Here is a 21,579-nt window from a genome sequence, read left to right as displayed (position 1 = left end):
AACGAAAACCTTCGTTCATTAGGAAAGGATGATAAATGTAATAGGCAAACGAAGGAAGTGCACAAATCTAGGATTTAGTCCCATTGCCCATTCAAATATTTTTAAGAACTGAGAACCTCCTCTCAAGTTCTTTTCGTGCTCATTTTATCTATTCAAAACTTACAAAAACATGTCTCTATCACTTATCAATCTCTCTCCATCAAAATCTTTTTTGTAAAAATTTTACAATTTAATCGACACCTGTAGGATGCCCAAGAGTAAATTTTTCCAATGATTTGAAAAATTTTGCAGATTGGTTCCCAAATCTACTCTTGAGTGATGCAATCAACTGGTTGAAAACTTCAGACTCTGATTGCTGGCAAATTCAGGAAGCGTTTTGAATTTACCTTGATCGAGACATTTTGGATTTTTGTGCTGACACAGAAGTTTAGATTTGCCAACAACAAGGTCAGCAACATCTTGATAACTTTCACAGCGAATTTCCTGAAATTTAAATTAATAGGTAACCATTCACCCTCAAAAATAGAAGCTAAAAAAAATGATATGATTGTATCTGTATGTATGTTTCCATTGGTAACTTGGTTACACTGTCTATATTGCCTTCTGAAGAAGACGTTTTTATAGAAGTTGAAACTCTGGTAAAGGGGTTTTAATAAACCAGCCAATTTGCAGCTGATTGGCTGTGTTCTATCTCTAGAAAGAAAGTATGTTTAACCATATCACAATCCCTGTCAAACTCTTCACGCAGTATCATATCTCCCATTTAATCTTCATGTACATCCTCTTCCATTTCCATAATATTGTCCTCAAGTGCATCGTCCTTGTATAAACCCTCTATATACTCCTTCCACCTTTCTGCCTTCCCTTCTTTGCTTAGAACTGTGTTGCCATCTCAGCTCTTGATATTCATACAAGTGGTTCTCTTCTCTCCAAAGGTCTCTTGAATTTTCCTGTAGGCAGTATCTATCTTACCCCTAGTGAGACAAGCCTCTACATCCTTACATTTGTCCTCTAGCCATCCCTGCTTAGCCATTTTGCACTTCCTGTCGATCTAATTTTTGAGACGTTTGAATACCTTTTTGCCTGCTTCATTTACTGCATTTTTATATTTTCTCCTTTCATCAATTAAATTAAATATTTCTTCTGTTACCCAAGGATTTCTACTAGCCCTCTTCTTTTTACCTCCTTGATCCTCTGCTGCCTTCACTATTTCATCCCTCAGAACTACCTATTCTTCTTGTACTGTATTTCTTTCCCCCATTCCTGTCAATTGTTCCCCTATGCTCTCCCTGAAACTCTGTATAACCTCTGGTTTAGTCAGTTTATACAGGTCCCATCTCCTTAAATTCCCACCTTTTTGCAGTTTCTTCAGTTTTAATTTACAGTTCATATCCAATAGATTGTGGTCAGAGTCCACATCTCCTCCTGGAAATGTCTTACAATTTAAAACCTGGTTCCTAAATCTCTGTCTCACCATTATATAATCTATCTGATATCTTCTAATATCTCCAGAATTCTTCCACGTATACAACCTTCTATTATGATTCTTGAACCAAGTGTTAGCTATGATTAAGTTACGCTCTGTGCAAAATTCTATCAGAGGGCTTCCTTTTTCATTTCTTACCCCTTTTCCATATTCACCTACTACATTTCCTTCTCTTCCTTTCACTACTATCGAATTCCAGTCACCCATGACTATTAAATTTTCGTCTCCCTTCACTATCTAAATAATTTCTTTTATCTCATCATACATTTCATCAATCTCTTCGTCATCTGCGGAGGTAGTGATCATATAAACTTGTTCTCCTGTGGTAGGCATGGGCTTCGTATCTATCTTGGCCACAATAATGCGTTCACTATGCTGTTTGTAGTAGTTTACCCACACTCCTATTTTTTATTCATTATTAAACCTACTCCTGCATTACCCCTATTTGATTTTGTATTTATAACACTGTATTCACCTGACCAAAAGTCTTGTTCCTCCTGCCACCGAACTTCACTAATTCCCACTATATCTACCTTTAACCTATCCATTTCCCATTTTAAATTTTCTGACCTACCTGCCCAATTAAGGGATCTGACATTCCACGCTCTGATCCGTAGAACGCCAGTTTTCTTTCTCCTGATAACGACATCCTCTTGAGTAGTTCCCCGCCCGGATATCCGAATGGGGGACTATTTTACCTCCGGAATATTTTACCCAAGAGGACGCCATCATCATTTAACCATACAGTTAAGCTGCATGCCCTCTGGAAAAATTACAGCTGTAGTTGCCCCTTGCTTTCAGTCGTTCGCAGTACCAGCACAGCAATGCCGTTTTGGTTAGTGTTACAAGGGCAGATCAGTCAATCATTCGGACTGTGCCCCTGCAACTACTGAAAAGGCTGCTGCCCCTCTTCAGGAACCACACGTTTGTCTGGCCTCTCAACAGATACCCCTCCATTGTGGTTGCACCTACGGTACGGCCATCTGTATCGTTGAGGCATGCAAGCCTCCCCACCAATGGCAAGATCCATGGTTCGTGGGTTGGGGGGGGGGGGGCGGTTATATAAATAAGGAACAGCAGAAGCTCTATAACACTACGTTAGGGAAAGCCTGTAATCTCTTCTGTTTTACGCGATGACTTTCCGTCAATTACTACGAACTGTGACCTCTCTGACAGGGCCGGCTGGGGTGGCTGACCGGTTCTAGGCGCTATATTCTGGAACCGCGCGACCGCTACGGTCGCAGGTTCGAATCCTCCTTCGGGCATTGATGTTTGTGATGTCCTTAGGTTAGTTAGGTTTAAGTAGTTCTAAGTTCTAGGGGACTGATGACCTCAGAAGTTGTCCCATAGTGCTCAGGGCCATTTGAACCATTTTTTCTCTGACAGGAAATTGCAAATCCAGTCACATAACTGAGACAATATTCCATAAGCACGCAATTTCACTACGAGCCTCTTGTGTGGTACAGTGTCAAAAGGCTTCTGGAAATACAGGAAAACGGAATCGGTCTGAAATCTCTTGTCAATAGCACTCAGCACTTCATGTGAATACAGAGCTAGTTGTGTTTCACAGGAACGATGTTTTCTGAACCCATGTTGACTGTGTGTCAATAGGCATAGTGTTGCGGAAAACGGTGGACAGCATACTGCACATGTTTTGCGCCAGTCACATGGAAATTAATAATACGATTTGATTTTTATTGATGCTTTTTACGCGCTTTTTTGCTTCTGGACAATTAAAAACCGATGTGATTGATCCTTTTTATGCGGTTTTTTGCTTCAGGACAATTAAAAACCGATGTGACTGATACTTTTTAAGTGGTTTTATGCCTCAGAACAATTAAAAACCCATGTGAGTGATGCTTTTTATGCGGTTTTGACCTCAGGACATTAAAAATCGATTTTTCCCATCTTATGTGATATGACCTTGCCATGGTGGATGGGCTTACTTAACTAACAGTATCACAACTGTACACCCATGCACACTGAGTAGTACAGTTTTTTTTAAGTCAAACATACACCTTAGGTATCGTTGTATGATTCATTCTTCATTTTTAGTCGACCACTATTAAATCATGATGCTTACAGGGCCCTCTTTTGCTACATTTTGTAACTATTTGTTTTTCTTCTGCCATACGTTTTCCCCCTTCTCCGATAATATTACATATCAATTTGAAGTTATTCTGACCAGTGGTGTTATTTCTACAGTGCTTTGAAAGTTTAACTTTAATTATAATGTTTCTGTATTTTTAATTATTTCTAGTTCATATTCCACATCATGGTCTCTATCCCATCTCCTTGGATTATCATTAACATAAAATTAGGTAGAAGCAGAAAGTGTGAAAAAGCTATCTATGATGTTAATGTTACTTAACACAAATTTAATCTTTCATTTTGTTGTCACAATGCTACAAAGGCCAGTTCCCCTGCTCTTGGTAATCAGAAGTCCATACCTGGCTCTAAAACTGGGTTTCTACTGGCATGAATTTCTTACAAGTAGATCCCCTGCTACCACTCCCATAATTCAACATACGTGTGGAAACATACAATTTGCATGTTGTTATACCAACTTACACCTAACTTTTGAAAGTTAAGTGGCATTCTACCTCCTCCACCATCATCTACAAGTTTCAGCAACTATGATTAGTGGATCTGCTCTCATGCTACTCTGATTCATTCAACAGCACAGATCTAGAATCGTTTGTTTATTTACGTGAAAAGTTAGCGTCATACCAAAATAATGTGCTTGCTCTTCAACTAAGTAAATGAATACCTTCTCAAGTGACAAAATTTTCTTAAACTATGTGACAGGGACATCTTTTTAACATTCAACAACTCTTTATAATCATTTATTTGTATCAGAGTAACATATCATCTTTTAAAGCGATGAAATGATTAAACAGTATCGTTACTGGCAGAATGGACTTGTTGAAGCTCTTATTACAGCAGAACACTCAATACTGTGAAGGTATTTTTTATTTCAGTATAGTGATAATAAGGTCTTGCTTTAGTCATTGAGTGTAAGTATTATGGCGAAATAGAAGTTTATTTTTAACTTTAGAGAATTAAAACTACTCTTGTCCATCATTAAAATACTATGCAAATATGACATTGTTCATATTGGTGCTGTTACTGAGTGATCACTTTTCTCCACAACTTTGTAAATTTTGATTACAAAATAAGTGCTGCACCAGTGAAACAAACATATACAAATATTGCAGTGACTTCAGTTTGCCAGATGTTTCAGTGTTGCTTCTAATTTAATGTGAGGTGGCATGACAGCTTGCATACATGTACTAGATCTTGCTACAGAGCCACAAATATAGCTCAAAAAAGATTTCAAAATTGATGTTACTCATTCAAAAATGATTTTAAAATGAATGCTGTCTCAAGCAGATAACTTCCTTATTAGCATACTGGATGTTCCCAAGTGATTGCTACAAGATGTCCGCTCCCATATCCAACTTTAATAAAAAAAATATGACCTTTTAAGTTGAAAAAACTTTTTGAATATCCCATTCATCAAAAAACAAAGTTCATTGTATATTTTATTTTTAGTTTCAGAAATGTTGATGTACGAAATCATATGATTGTTTTTATACACACTGTTCATAATTCACTAGGTCTCAGTGTGGTTTCAGGCCCCAATGGTTCATATTCAAAGATGTGAAAATGTTATTTCTTTCGTGCAAGCTTCTTTTGAACCAAAACCATCTACTGAAGGCACTCTAGCTGATCTGAGTAATGTATTTGATTTAGTAAACTGGAGATACCAAGGCATTATGGCATCCACGACTTGGAACCTTTGCCTAAGGATCGATTCTTCAGGCACTGTCATTTGCAATGTTTGTTAATGATCTTCAGAGTAATTTGTCATGTATATCTGTACATGATGCAGATGACACAATGACTGCAAATTCTGGAAAAGAGGTGAACAAACTGAAACTACAAAACGGTGAGTCCTTCAAGTTATCAAATACTTGGTTTAATGCCAGTGAATATCTGGTAAACTATTTGGCATGTATATGGATGCAGATTTTATCTGTTGAGTAAACTACATAAATGTCTTTCTGAAAAACTGTACCTTTGTTCATATTGTGCATTCTTTCACTTTCATATAAGATTTGGTTTTGTTGGGTGGGGTGATTCTCCTGGAGAAAAAAAATGTAGCAGAAGTAGAGCATTAGCTGTTTCCATAACTGAAACATCTTGTGGGCCTTATTCCAAACAGTAAATTGTATTAATAGTTACATGTCTCTTCATACACAGTTGTCCCTTGCTTTAAAAGAAAACCACCGCCAGTATAGCCTAAGGCAGCCTGTGCACAAACATAATACTTATCAAATATTAAAAACAGATACACAAACAACTAGAGAAAACGCAGTGTAGTTACAAGTGTCTAGTTACAAGACGTTTTAGTATATTACCTTCATAGGTACCTCAGGTCTCACTAAAGTGGCTGAAAGAGAAGGTCTATCTTAAACTTGAAGAATATGAGAATTGTGTAGAGGTTGATCTTAATTAATAATTAATTAACAAAGTTTACAGCTTCCACCACCTGAGGAGGTGCAGTGGGGAATTAGTCCACATTAAAGAAGAATTACATGATTGTCAGAACACTCAATAAAGAAGTAGATCATAAATTGAAATAATGGCCATAATCTAAACATACTGTCTCACAAAAGGGAAAACACTTCATCCTGACAACTCATTGAAGAGCCCAGACTACTTCTGTGCTGTAAATCTGATAAGTAAAATAAACAGAAACCCAGGAAAAAATAACGATTTTGAAGGAGGTTTCATCGAAAAATATTGTTGTTGTTCTTAACTATGTGACCAATAGTTGAGATTACAGTAGCACACGAGCCATTACCAGCAATTCAATAAAGAAACTTTAGAATATCTGCTTGGTTGATGAGTAATTATTAAAGCCATCAACTCTGCTGTTGAAGAATGAGTGGGAAGATCGTCAATCACAATTTCTAAGGACTAAAACTGTTTCATTGGTTCCACAACTATGTCATAGAATTGAGAAGTGAATGTGTCAGCCACCCATTAACTTTCAGCAATGGAGTCCACCTGGCACAGTGATCCACCTCGTCATCAGTGTCCGCTACACACCATACTGCACAGCAACTGTGGTGAGCTGTACTTAATTCATACTACTTTTTTGTGACAGTAGTACCTACTGTGAAATAATTTAAAAGTGTCTACATCCAAAAACAGAGACGTTGAACGAAATATATATACGCCAGCTTGACAGTTCATGGGGTCGCGGGTAAATATTCAAATGGTCATTTCTTTTGTTATGTAGTTATGAATAAGCACTTAAATTTTGTGTGCATGCTTTACACCTTCCTTTGATAATTACAAGAGCCTGGAAACTAATTTTGCAATCTGGCAGAAAGTAGTGGAGAACATACTGAGCATAATTTCCAGTCTGCAAGTCCAGATTCCTCTTTATACTCACTGAAAGAAAATGTGCCTCTTTGCTGCTTACTCAGCAGGATCAGGAACTACGACTATTAGTAATACTTTTGAGTTTTAACTGATTGCTACATTCTGTAAAAGTTCACATGTACAAAATATAATAATATCCCTGATAATAATAATAATAATCGTTTCAGAAACAGCACTATTAACAGTGCAGAGATGACCACTGTGGGAACTTCCAAGTAAAATGGTATATCATCCTGATTTCTAATCACCAAAAGTTACTTCATTGCCAATATAGCGGAAAAATAATTTCCTCACTTGCCACGTGGTTTTGTCAGCATTGTGGGCGACACACAGTTACTTCTGTGAAATTTAAGGGAACCAGGATAGTGGAATATCTTCACAGGTTCACTTCCAGCTTTTATGGAAAATCGCATTCAACTCTGCCAAGCTCTGACGTCGTCCAAGACACCAGGCAAGCAGGCATTTGACTGACATGAACATATTGATATCCAGGTTCAAAGTGTCTCTCCTAACTGCCTCTCTGGCCATTTTTATATATGGCCAAGGTGGACCACCAAAGGGAACATCTGCTATCAGTCGTCCTAGGGACAGGGTCAGAATCTAAAAGGCCCATTTCTCGGACACGTATTAATTAATAATAATTGTTTAACAATTTGTAATCTTCTCAATTTGTATATAAATAGAATTAAGTTTGGTTTAGTTATTAAAATGTTTTAGCTGGCTACAATTTTTTAAAGCGGAATCGACAGTAGAACATGACCTCTGAACTGCCTTTTTAAGATTCCTTGTTCTCACAGTTATTTATGAACTGTCTCGAAACTTGCTATAGCTGTATTACAGCATTATTGCAATTGCGTACTATAAGTACAACTTTCTATTACAAATACAAATGATAATCAATTATGAGTAAGGACTTCATTTCAAATTTGGTTTTTAGTAAATAATTTGAAAACCAATAGAGGTAACTTATTGGTGCTACATATAGAAGATGTTTACATCTTACTGAGGATGTTTCTAAGTCTAGTATTTAGAACCTTTAATTTTTCATAAAAACCCAAATAACTTTTGATTGTGATGTACATGATGTGCATTTGTATATTATGACCAGTTTTTAGCTCTCTAGTTCTATTATTTAGTGCCACTATTTTTTCTTAAGGTCGTATATTTTGCCTGACATATGAAGGGCTTATTTCAATAGTATAATTGAATATTTCTGGTATCTCAACTGCAGATTTTTCAGCTCTCATTTAATTTTAGGACTCTATATCTCAGAATGAACAAAAATGGACTTGTACAATTATTGATATAAGCCCTTCATATTCATTTGATCATTCTGAGACCTTAAAATGTTAAAAATAATATACTTAAGCATACACTGATGAAGTTTGGAGCATTTATTTTAGATTTAATGTCACAATTATATTATGGTGTAATCCTTTGTATGTTAAGCACAGATGTTATGATGATGTGACATTGGTAGTAGTGAACTGGAGTAAACCCCTGCACACTAGCTTTCCCCTGTGCTTCTTATAACGATACAGCACTTGTTTAGCTTCAAGTTAGCAGCAGTAGAATATTAGATACAAACTCGTTATGGTTTTACCATATGCCAATATGAGATGGAAGAGCTATTCAAGGTTTTTGCAGAATTAAAATCTGACTTTAATAATAAATTGGATACTACTTATGCAAATATTGAAACTGGAGGTATTAAGTTAAACCCAGAGGCAGATGTACATTCTACATGTTTTTAAAGATATTTTATAAGTCCCTGCTTAAGTGTTGTGATGAATCCAAAAAACTGTTTTTCCCTGAGTTATTTGGAAGAGGATGGTGCTAAATGAGGAACTGGTCATTCGAAGAATTCCCTTCTTGGAATGATTTTCAGGAAATGTTTAAGAAGTACTGGTTGCCCAGCACACAGGAAAAGTTAATGCTAGAGTTATTTGGCCCAAAATATTATAGTAATAGTTGGCATCCTGGTAGTTATAAGAAATACAGAATGTCCCAAAATAATGTATACATTCTTTGAAACTGAACATCTCTTTAATGAAAGGGGTTAGAAATACAATTTTAGTGGTACTAGGTGCCTCATGGCCCGACTTAAGATGGTAAATGTTCAAAGTGGTGTCTGTCCATCGCAATACACTGTCGACAAAGACTTACAACTGAGCGACATGCCAATGTTATTGTTTCCAACGGAATAGCAGCACAGACTTGTTTAATTTGCTCTCTAAGGTCATCCAGTGTGTGTGGTCTCACAGTGTAAACTGTATTCTTGAGAGTACCCCAAAGAAAGAAGTCTAGAGGAGTTAAATCTGGAGATTGAGCAGGATACTCCACACTCCATCTTCGTCCTATCCATCTGGTACGGAATGTATGATTGAGAAATGCCTTCACATCCAGGTGAAAGTGAGGTGGCGTCCCATCCTGTTGAAAGTAATAATCTTCATTTCCAGACACAACGCTAAGACCAGGAGTTATCATTTACAACATCTCCAAGTACGAGTCACCCGTGACAGTGTTATTGAAGAAGTACAGCCTGATTAACCCTCTAGAAGACAGACCACAACAGACTGTTACTCCTAGTAGATTAATATGCCTTTGCTCAGTTACGTATGGATTCTCCCTGGCCCAGTACACGCAATTATGGTTGTTAATTGCTCCATCAAGTTCAAACGTCGCTTCATCTGACCAAATAATTCGATCTTGGAAACATTGCTCTTCTTCACATCTGTTAATGTGCCACTCACAAAATTCGCTTCGCCTATCAGGATCATCCTCGTTAAGAGCATGGAGAAGTCTTGGAATGTAAGGCTTAAAGTTCTGAGACGGCAAAATTGTATGAACACTGCTTCTGCAGATCCCAGCCCCATGAGAGCATTGCCTCACATATTTCTTCGGGGATCGTGTGTATGCCTGGATTACTGCATCAAAACCCTCGTTGTCTGTTGAACTTCTCTTTCGTCCGCTATGTCTCTTCTTCTCATTGTGCACTGTTTCTTCGATTTCAAACTTATCTCTGATTATTAGAATTGTTACTCTTGTTGGTGGTGGTATTCCAAATTCAGCTCTCCAATGTCTCCAATTTTTCCCGAGGACATGCAGCTTTACTGTATGATTAAATGATGATGGCGTCCTCTTGGGTAAAATATTCCGGAGGTAAAATAGTCCTCCATTCGGATCTTTGGGCGGGGACTACCCAAGAGGACGTCGTTACCAGGAGAAAGAAAACAGGCGTTCTACGGATCGGAGCGTGGAATGTCAGATCCCTTAATCGGGCAGGTAGGTTAGAAAATTTAAAAAGGGAAATGGATAGGTTAAAGTTAGATATAGTGGGAATTAGTGAAGTTCGGTGGCAGGAGGAACGAGACTTTTGGTCAGGTGATTACAGGGTTATAAATGCAAAATCAAATAGGGGTAATGCAGGAGTAGGTTTAATAATGAATAAAAAATAGGAGTGCGGGTTAGCTACTACAAACAGCATAGTGAACGCGTTATTGTCGCCAAGATAGACACAAAGCCCATGCCTACTACAGTAGTATAAGTTTATATGCCAACTACCTCTGCAGATGATGAAGAAATAGATGAAATGTATGACGAGATAAAAGAAATTATTCAGGTAGTGAAGGGAGACGAAAATTTAATAGTCATGGGTGACTGGAATTCGTCAGTAGGAAAAGCGAGAGAAGGAAACATAGTAGGTGAATATGGATTGGGGGGAAGAAACGAAAGAGGAAGCCGCCTTGTAGACTTTTGCACAGAGCATGACTTAATCATAGCTAACACTTGGTTCAAGAATTATAAAAGAAGGTTGTATACCTGGAAGAATCCCGGAGATACTAAAAGGTATCAGATAGATTATATAATGGTGAGACAGAGATTTAGGAACCAGGTTTTAAATTGTAAGACATTTCCAGGGGCAGATGTGCGTTCTGACCACAATCTATTGGTTATAAACTGCAGATTGAAACTGAAGAAACTGCAAAAAGGTGGGAATTTAAGGAGATGGGACCTGGATAAACTGAAAGAACCAGAGGTTGTAGAGAGTTTCAGAGCATAAGGGAACAATTGACAGGAATGGGGGAAAGAAATACAGTAGAAGAAGAATGGGTAGCTCTGAGGGATGAAGTAGTGAAGGCAGCAGACGATCAAGTAGGTAAAAAGACGAGGGCTAATAGAAATTCTTGGGTAACAGAAGAAATATTGAATTTAATTGATGAAAGGAGAAAATATAAAAATGCAGTAAATGAAGCAGGCAAAAAGGAATACAAACGTCTCAAAAATGAGATCGACAGGAAGTGCAAAATGGCTAAGCAGGGGTGGCTAGAGGACAAATGGAAGGATGTAGAGGCTTGTCTCACTAGGGGTAAGATAGATACTGCCTACAGGAAAATTCAAGAGACCTTTGGAGAGAAGAGATCCACTTGTATGAATATCAAGAGCTCAGATGGCAACCCAGTTCTACGCAAAGAAGGGAAGGCAGAAAGGTGGAAGGAGTATATAGAGGGTTTATACAAAGGCGATGTACTTGAGGACAATAGTATGGAAATGGAAGAGGATGTAGATGAAGATGAAATGGGAGATAAGATACTGCGTGTAGAGTTTGACAGAGCACTGAAAGACCTGAGTCGAAACAAGGCCCCCGGAGTAGACAACATTCCATTAGAACTACTGACAACCTTGGGAGAGCCAGTCCTGACAAAACTCTACCATCTGGTGAGCAAGATGTATGAGACAGGCGAAATACCCACAGACTTCAAGAAGAATATAATAATTCCAATCCCAAAGAAAGCAGGTGTTGACAGATGTGAAAATTACCGAACTATCAGTTTAATAAGTCACAGCTGCAAAATACTAACGCGAATTATTTACAGACGAATGGAAAAACTGGTAGAAGGGGACCTCGGGGAAGATCAGTTTGTATTCCGTAGAAATGTTGGAACACGGGAGGCAATACTAACTTTACGACTTATCTTAGAAGAAAGTTTAAGAAAAGGCAAACCTACGTTTCTAGCATTTGTAGACTTAGAGAAGGCTTTTGACAATGTTAACTGGAATACTCTCTTTCAAATTCTGAAGGTGGCAGGGGTAAAATACAGGGAGCGAAGGGCTATTTACAATTTGTACAGAAACCAGATGGCAGTTATAAGAGTCGAGGGGCATGAAAGGGAAGCAGTAGATGGGAAAGGAGTGAGACAGGGTTGTGGCCTCTCCCCGATGTTATTCAATCTGTATATTGAGCAAGCAGTAAAGGAAACAAAAGAAAAATTCGGAGTAGGTATTAAAATCCATGGAGAAGAAATAAAAACTTTGAGGTTCGCTGATGACATTGTAATTCTGTCAGAGACAGCAAAGGACTTGGAAGAGCAGTTGAACGGAATGGATGGTGTCTTGAAGGGAGGATATAAGATGAACATCAACAAAGGCAAAACGAGGATAATGGAATGTAGTCGAATTAAGTCGGGTGATGTTGAGGGTATTAGATTAGGAAATGAGACACTTAAAGTAGTAAAGGAGTTTTGCTATTTGGGGAGCAAAACAACTGATGATGGTCGAAGTAGAGAGGATATAAAATGTAGACTGGCAATGGCAAGGAAAGCGTTTCTGAAGAAGAGAAATTTGTTAACATCGAGTATAGATTTAAGTGTCAGGAAGTCATTTCTGAAAATATTTGTATGGAGTGTAGCCATGTGTGGAAGTGAATCATGGACGGTAAATAGTTTGGACAAGAAGAGAATAGAAGCTTTCGAAATGTGGTGCTACAGAAGAATGCTGAAGATTAGATGGGTAGATCACATAACTAATGAGGAGGTGCTGAATAGGATTGGGGAGAAGAGGAGTTTGTGGCACAACTTGACCAGAAGAAGGGATCGGTTGGTAGGACATGTTCTGAGGCATCAAGGGATCACCAATTTAGTATTGGAGGGCACCGTGGAGGGTAAAAATCGTAGGGGGAGACCAAGAGATGAATACACTAAGCAGATTCAGAAGGATGTAGGTTGCAGTAGGTACTGGGAGATGAAGAAGCTTGCGCAGGATAGAATAGCATGGAGAGCTGCATCAAACCAGTCTCAGGACTGAAGACCACAACAACAACAACAGCATGTTTTAATAAACCAGATGTTTCAGTTATTACTGAGCACTGGTATACCAAAAAAGAATCTTATTATGCACCCATTAACAAAGAATTTCTGCTCATCTTTCAGTAGGGATATCAAACCTTATGGTGATGTTGCAAAAAGTGGCAATAATTGGTGCTCAAAGATGTAATTCGTTACGTGTTGAAGGTGTTACTGAACTTTCTGTGATAAGCTATAGATGGGAAAGGAAACATAATTTTAGATATAGAAAGACCTCCATCTGAAAGTACAGATATTTTTTTAGCTATTCTCTGTCAGTTGCTTGTAGAGAGAGATAGTAAACACTCTGGGAAAACAGCTGGGTAATTATGCTGATAATTGTTCAAAGTTTAATAAAACCTTATCTAACACAAATCAGTTTTCACTCTTAAGGATGGTGAGTGACACACACAGATCTGACATTGCCGATATGTAATACAGGGTACCCAGGACTTTGTACTGGGATACTTCTGTTGATTTATGTAAATGACAAAATGCTGCTCCCCAAATTCAAGGATAGTTCTGTATGCCGATGCTACATCCATTGCACACAAGTGTAAAGATCATGAGCAACTACAAAAACTATGAAACTGTATTACAAATGAAATAATTCGGTATTTCTATGAAAATCATCTCATTGTCAGCACAAGATTGCAGCAGTAATGGATTTTCACCCCACAAGACAGATTTTGAAATTCAGTTGTGCACTGGAACTGATATTGTCATCAAAGAAAACTACTGCTTGGTTACAGTCAAACTTTCTATATTTAACATGTTATAATGTGGAAACTAATTACCATACAAGAACATAACTTGGTAGCATTAATGTCAAGGACATGGGGAAGAGAAATAATGCAGAATCAATTCAATTGAAACACTTAATGTGCTGCTACAGTACACCATACCATTCAGTACCATTACTGATGATGGTGATGGAGGCTGTTATGAAAAGCTTGCAGTTTTATTCAAATCTGATGTGGCAAGTCAACAGAACTTTTTATCCATGTGAGTAAAAGTATTGTGTAAAATCGATAGCGCAGCTTCTTACAGAAGTCTCTTCTGGGCCCTTCGGAGTCTTTCACTTACATGTCAACATATTTACTCCCTAATAGTATTTGTTGTCCATAATAGGGGTAATTTTACTCCGTTCAGTTAAATGAACTTGCAAAATACTGGAAGTAAAAACAATGTCCATGAAGACTATACATCCATGCCTACGATTCAGAATGGATTTTCACATTTGGATCGAAAGTCTTCAGTAGGTTGCTGCTAGCCATCAGGCAGAAAACTGAATATCCTAAGATATTAAAAAAAATACAAAATAAAAAAATTATTTTATTAGTCTCTCCTTCTATAATTATAATTAAATGTAATGTTTCGACTCAAGGATGCATATGCTAGTTAACACTACGGTTCAAATTAACAGGATTTTAATTTTATCATTTTATGCAGGGCTGACAGTACTCATTGCTTTGTACGAAGTATGAGAGAAAAACAGAACTTGAATAAAAAAAAACAAAACATTTCTAGCTGTCACGGTCATTACTTCCTTCCTCTGTGAAGATGAATATCTTTTGTGACTGAAAATGAGGGGAAGATCACTTACACCACCCGTATAGAACACTTATGTGACACATTCATGAGTATTGCTCCAATGTTTGAGATCCAGGTCAGATTTAAGCAACACACTGAATCAACTCTGAGGTTGGACGCTAGATAGGTTACCAGTAGTTTCAAACTATGTGCGAGTATTATGAAGATGCTTGGCAAACTCATGTGAGGATTGCTGGAGGAGAAACAATGTTCTTTTTTTATAACACTATTGAGAAAATTTAGAGGGCATGAGAAAACAGGGCTCAGATAGTAGATAGCCTTTCTTCCCTCTCTCTATTTGCGAATGGAACAGGAAAGAGTGATTTGTAGTGGTACAAGGTACCCTCCACCAGGTACCATTTGGTTGCTTGTGTAGTATGTATATACATCAAAATACGGAAGTTAATTGTGACTACTTACTACATTAAGAAGTAATAGTTGAACTAACCTAAAGCTTCGTGATTTACTTCAAATGTTTTCTCCCACTGATACACTCTGACAGTCAGTGACTTGCATCTATAGCAGTCTTACAATTTGGAGATGTCAGTATTGCTTAGATCTATTAATATTCCCTCAGTGAGCTCTTTTTATCTTAAGATCACATAAACTGGATTTTTGAGAAACTACACACAGGAAGATGGCATATAGCTGTTTACAGAAAAACGATAAAAATTTAAGCATATCGGTAACAGACACTGGGCAAGAGCACATATCTGGGCTAGAGCACTATACTGGATTCCGCCCGCTTCCCCCCGCCCCTCCCCCCATTTTCCCTAGAAACCTTGGCTGGAGTTATAAATTTATTTGTAGCATAGTCTAAGGTATAGATTAGGGTGAAAAAGAGATCATTTCGTTGACAGTTGTGGAACACAGCGAATGAGAAATAAAGGTTGTGGTAACAGACAGACGTGTGGCTTTGCCTAATATTTGTTTGCGGCATATTTAAATGTATTTTTCCCACATTTAACGCATTTCTCATAGTTAAAAAAATAATAAAACTTCTAGGTCATCCACAAAAACATATATTAGAAAATGAATAAGCATCCGACGTGTTTTGATGCATATTACGTACAGATATCGTACACAAACTGGAAAAATGCAATGGGCGTTCCACTACGTATCCTTTACCATATTTGATTCGTTTTTCCGCATTTGCTACTGCTGGTATGGGTTCAAAGACAAATTCGTGCTGCAAACGTCTCAGTGGTAGTTAGTCTACATTAGTAAGCTGCAGTTAATGTGTTAAAAACATTTAGACACATTGTCCTCAATGCGTAATATGTGTTATGCTATAAATCACTCTGCCTTTCGACCAATAATTTGTAATCAGTTGGCTTCAATCAATCACGTAAGACTCTAATACGTAACTTTGACTACGCTGCGGATTATTATGTCACTATAATCGAGATTATTCGCATTCAAATCTTCTTTCTACATTTAATTCTGTTAACGCAAGATTCATTCAAACAATCCGGATTGATTTGACGTTCCAAAACAACAGCTGAAGGCAGGTCTGTATAAACGCTGTTTTGACGTCACTTACGTCAACAGAGTTGTTAACAGGGCTAGTCACCAGGCAGCGCTGTCACGCTTTCAGCCTTTCTGATGACGTCATGAAGCGATTCCTCGGGGCCCGCGAGACGCACGTGCGCCGACAGTGGCGCAGGTGGAACTCGCGCAAGTGGAGAGTCTCTATGGCACTGGCACCAGCTCGCATCTTTGCACCTGTGTCTTGTTCGGACGACACAGCGCGTTGATGTATGTCAAGTTTAGAGACAACGTATCTGTAAAGAACTCTTTCGCAGTTCTGATAGCACTTTATTAATCCTATCAGGCTCAGAAAAGATCGTCTTGTTTTGGTGTAATAGGTACAGTAATACTCAACAACATTAACCCAAGAACCTCATTGTGTAAGTACAAGCTGAGGGGGAAATGGAGGGAAGCTCCTGTTCTATAATTTTTGTACTCTTAGTGGAGCTTTCACATAGATTTTCTTGCTAGAGGAGATCGGTTGGCTCACATCAGTGCAATTTAATTTCACCTCTTCTGCAGCTCTGTACAATGCGTGTGCAAGGCAAGTGATGTGTGCCACACTGGGATAGAGACTCTGAAGTCTGTAGGCTGCTACAGCCATGTATGAAGCACCATTTATTGGTATCTATTCACACCAACTAGCGACAGTAGCTTCATTGAGTTGTCAAACGCAAAGGCGGTTGTCGAGCTGTTTATTCTGCTGAGAGCTTCACACCCCTAGGAGAAACATTTCTCCAGGTCCGTCAACTTTAAGAACACCAACAAAAGTATTTACAATTTAACCCCTATCCAAATTGGTGATTTCCGATAGACGCCCTAATCTCTTGGTCAACAACTTTAGTTCGTATTTTGTCGAGCACTTCCTCGTAGCACACAGATAAATAGTCGTTTCTCAGCGTAGCTTCATCTGGAACTGGATTTATTTTGTACTTCAAGAACTGTCTGAAGCGGGGATTCTTCAGTTTCTCCAATAGGACATTGCAAGACACCACCATCTTAAACAAGTTCTTGCACCTCTGAAGATGGACATGTCTACTCAAATAACAGCGTTCGTCTGCTGTCCTTTTCAGCACTTATCTTCGTGCAGCTACTGTGTTTGGAGGTGTTGCAGTGTTTTTACACTATAAAGCCGTTTCCCCCATTAACCTTAACTTCATATAGTTTATAAAATAATATTTCCTTGTCATTGCTGAAGAATTTCTCCCCTGGTTTCGTCGAATAGGACTAAGTTTGTATTCAAACTGAATGGGGCGACTACTTGTGCTACGTTTATTACGCCAGAAGCCACCCTTGTTGGCTTCGAGAATGTTTTTTAGACTCTGTGCAACAATCTTTACATCAGTGAATGGACTACATAATGTGTTACACTGCTTGTCTAATATAAACTCGATAAATAAATCTTTGTAGTAATTGTGTTTAATTGTGACAACATTACCTCAAACATTGTCATGTCAGCAAAATTTTCGTGTTTATATTCTTGTGTACCTAAAAATACGACAAACATTTGGATTTCTGGAAAAAAATTTGGTCGAAATATGATTCATTATGGAAAAAGTTGTCCGAAATTTGACCTATTACTAAAAAAGATATAAACATAATTTTTGCTACATTAAAGCTTTGTGGATGAATTGCTGTAAAATTCACCCTAAAGTTCAGGAAAGAGATTTGACACTAAGATCCATGCCAAACTAATAATAGAATAGTAGGCCCTCATTCAGAGAAGACAGTAATCCTCACATGGCTGAGACCTATTCTTGAATAGTTGTTTAAAGAAGGAAAAGTAACAGCTAAGGAAGAACATTGTAAACCAATAGTAGTGAGTGACATTTTTGGAAAGAAAGTTGATGTTCACCTATATTCTGTGCATAAAATATCATTAATCTTACACCATGGCTAGCGCTAATGAGGAAGAAATATTGTTGCCTCCTAGTACCAGTAATGGGAGTGTGTGTTACTTGAACCACCTGTAATAAAGGGAAGCAAATTAAAAAAGAAACATGACTACCAGTTACGATTAAAAAGTGGAACTTCCATCAAACATTGTTGCTGGTGCCGTAGATATCCTGTTAGGATAAGATTGGTTACTTGATAATTATTATCGATTGGATTTCAACCAGAAAATATTTGTGTGGAAAATAGGTAAAAAGGTAGCTAGCATAGCTTTCCAAAGTAATCCATTGAAATCTAAGCAAGGCCCATCATCAGAGGAGCATATTCGTTTAGTTGTGTTTACTGATATTATTGCAACAGATGAAAATAAACAAGAAAAAGAAGGGAGGTATTAAATCAAGAGGAGTTGGCATTTAATCGATAGCAAGAGAATCACCTGTAGTGCCAGAAGAACAGAAATTTTAATTAGAAGGTATTCTTTTAAAACATAAAGATGTGGTCACAGATAACTTGGGACTAATGAAGGAATACTTCTGTAACTTTAAAGTAAAAGATGACACAGTTTTTTTCCTTTTGCAAGTCATATCCACTACCAATAAACCTTCGAATTGCAGTGAGAGATGAAATACGAAAGGAGATAGACAGCAACATAACTCAATGTATTTTTAGGGTCTGTTGTGGGTACTTAAGAGACTTGTGGTAGGTGTTCATTTAGTTTTAGATTCATGATCACTCCATAAACACAAAGAGACAGAAAGGGTTAGAACCCTGAGTACAGAAGAGATGTTATCTAACTTTGATGAAGCAGAATTTCATATTTCCATAGATTTCATGGAAGGATACTGGCAGGTAGCATTACATGAACACTCAAGGCCATACACAGCCTTCTTATTTGAAAGAAAATCTTTACAGTTTAAAGTAAATGCCATGGAAGTATTACAATTCGCCTTGGGTTGTGAGCTGTACCAAGGAGAATGGAATCCAGGAGAGGGTGATCACAGAACAATAGCTTTCATTAGTTGAAGTCTTGGCAAGCATGATTGAATTACTCCATTACCGAATTGGACATTCCTGTATCAGTTTTCATTCCTGCTCAATATTTATTAGGGAGGGAATTAGTGCAAGAATTAATAATGTATGTCAATGATTTATTAATAGTCTACAAGACTTGGGAAGACTGTTGACAATTATTGATATATATTTTGAGGTGACTGGAAGAAAAAGGGTTACTAATAAAAGTTTCTAAAACATACTTTTGGTGACAAGAGTTGACTTTTTGGGACACAGTGTGGGAATAATGGGAATACAGCCATGTCCAGAAAGAATGCAAGTTATAAAAGACTGTCCAGAGACTAGAAATATTAAGCATCTATGATCACTTTTAGATTTGGCTGGATTCTATAGGAGCTTTGTAAGAGGCTAGGCTGTGAAAGATGCTCATTTATCGGACTTATTGAAATAGAAAACTATCTGGAACTGTGATGAAAGTACAAAAGAAGACTTTAGCAATATTAACCAAGCTACAGCAAAAGCATCATCCTAAAGTGAATCAGGTGTTCAAACTAGCCATTGATGTATAATAATTCAACTTGGGTTGTGAGCTGTACCAAGGAGAATCGAATCCAGGAGAGGGAGCTCAAAGAAAAACAGCTTTCATTACCTGAAATATTGGCAAGCATGAGTTGAATTACTCAATTACCGAACAATTTGGAAGCAAGACAAGTCACTATTTTACACTGACTATGAACTTCACTACATAATAGGTGAGAATAAATATTTTATGAGTATATAGCGTCCCCAGTGCTATATTACGAAAAGACTTAAAAAACGGTATTTATAAAGAAGAGACATTTAAAAATTGAATGATATATTTTTATCATGTAGCCGTAAAATAATAATTCCTCTGTCGAGAAATGCAAAGAAATGCAATGCAGAGAAATATAACAAAGTGATCTAAAGAGACAACAAGATACGCTCTTTCGTTAATTTTTTTAGTAGTCTTCACTTCTTCTCTTGTCTTGATTGTGTATAGACGGACATCTTACGAGTGCTGGCAAATGTAAGCATCTTTGTATGAGTTAAGCAGATTATATATATATTTAATATAATAATATTATATATATATATATTTAATATTATTGTGCACTTTTAATTTGTAAGAGGTGATCCCGATTTCATGTCCGCCTTCCTTGAATTAACCTGCATTCAAGTAATTTACAGTTCAACAATTGCAGCGGCTGATGCAGCCAACGACGCCATTACGTGGCGATATTAACTTATGAAAAATTAGTGGAAGCGAAATACTCGCCCGCTATTAACATAATATTAATTTTTCTCCACGGTCGCATGAAGTTGCAGAAATACGTAGCTTTAAGATTCTTATTTTCAGTACCATAGCCGAGAGCCAGAGCCAGGACTCCGACTACAATACAATGGTTAATGGATGTAAGAAAAAATACTCTCGCGCGTGTGTGGGCCGCAATTGTAATTAATAACTAAAGATCTTTTGCTTTAAAGTGAGCTGACTAGCCGAGGAAATTAATATGAAAAGTTTATTACATTGTTCAGCTTATATGCTCATGTTTTAAGATTCAGCGAGTCTAACATTCATTAACGTAACAAATAATTTGAGATTAATATTGCTAAAAAGGAGAACTTCAGGAAAGCATTTAATCGTAAATCAAAATTAAATGAAATATCATTTTTATTAAGGCCCACCATGTAAGTCGGCAACAATCAAAAAATAATAGCAACAATAATAATATATTAAATTACGACGGCCGACGGACGCGAGACCAGAAAGAATGCAAGTTATAAAAGACTGTCCAGAGACTAGAAATATTAAGCATCTATGATCACTTTTAGATTTGGCTGGATTCTATAGGAGCTTTGTAAGAGGCTAGGCTGTGAAAGATGCTCATTTATCGAACTTATTGAAATAGAAAACTATCTGGATCTGTGATGAAAGTACAAAAGAAGACTTTAGCAATATTAACCAAGCTACAGCAAAAGCATCATCCTAAAGTGAATCAGGTGTTGAAACTAGCCATTGATGAATAATAATTCAACTTGGGTTGTGAGCTGTACCAAGGAGAATCGAATCCAGGAGAGGGAGCTCAAAGAAAAACAGCTTTCATTACCTGAAATATTGGCAAGCATGAGTTGAATTACTCAATTACCGAACAATTTGGAAGCAAGACAAGTCACTATTTCGCACTGACTATGAACTTCACTACATAATAGATGAGAATAAATATTTTGTGAGTAATATCTAAATAAGTATGCATGAGAAGATAGCATTTACTATTAAGGAATTACTCATTACTCACAGAAGTCACCATAATTTACCACAGCTCACATTTAAAAAGAACAAGAGGTCAGAAGAGACATCAGAACTGAATAGATTCTCTCTTACATGCATAGCCATCACCACATAGAGAGATGGTAATAAATGGCAAGAATATCCAGATTACATTCTAAGTCCAAAAAGGCTTCTCT

This window comes from Schistocerca piceifrons, chromosome X (genome assembly GCF_021461385.2).
Source record: "Schistocerca piceifrons isolate TAMUIC-IGC-003096 chromosome X, iqSchPice1.1, whole genome shotgun sequence".
NCBI classification, from domain to species: Eukaryota; Metazoa; Arthropoda; class Insecta; order Orthoptera; family Acrididae; genus Schistocerca; species Schistocerca piceifrons.
Note: the sequence above shows the minus strand (reverse complement) of the source record.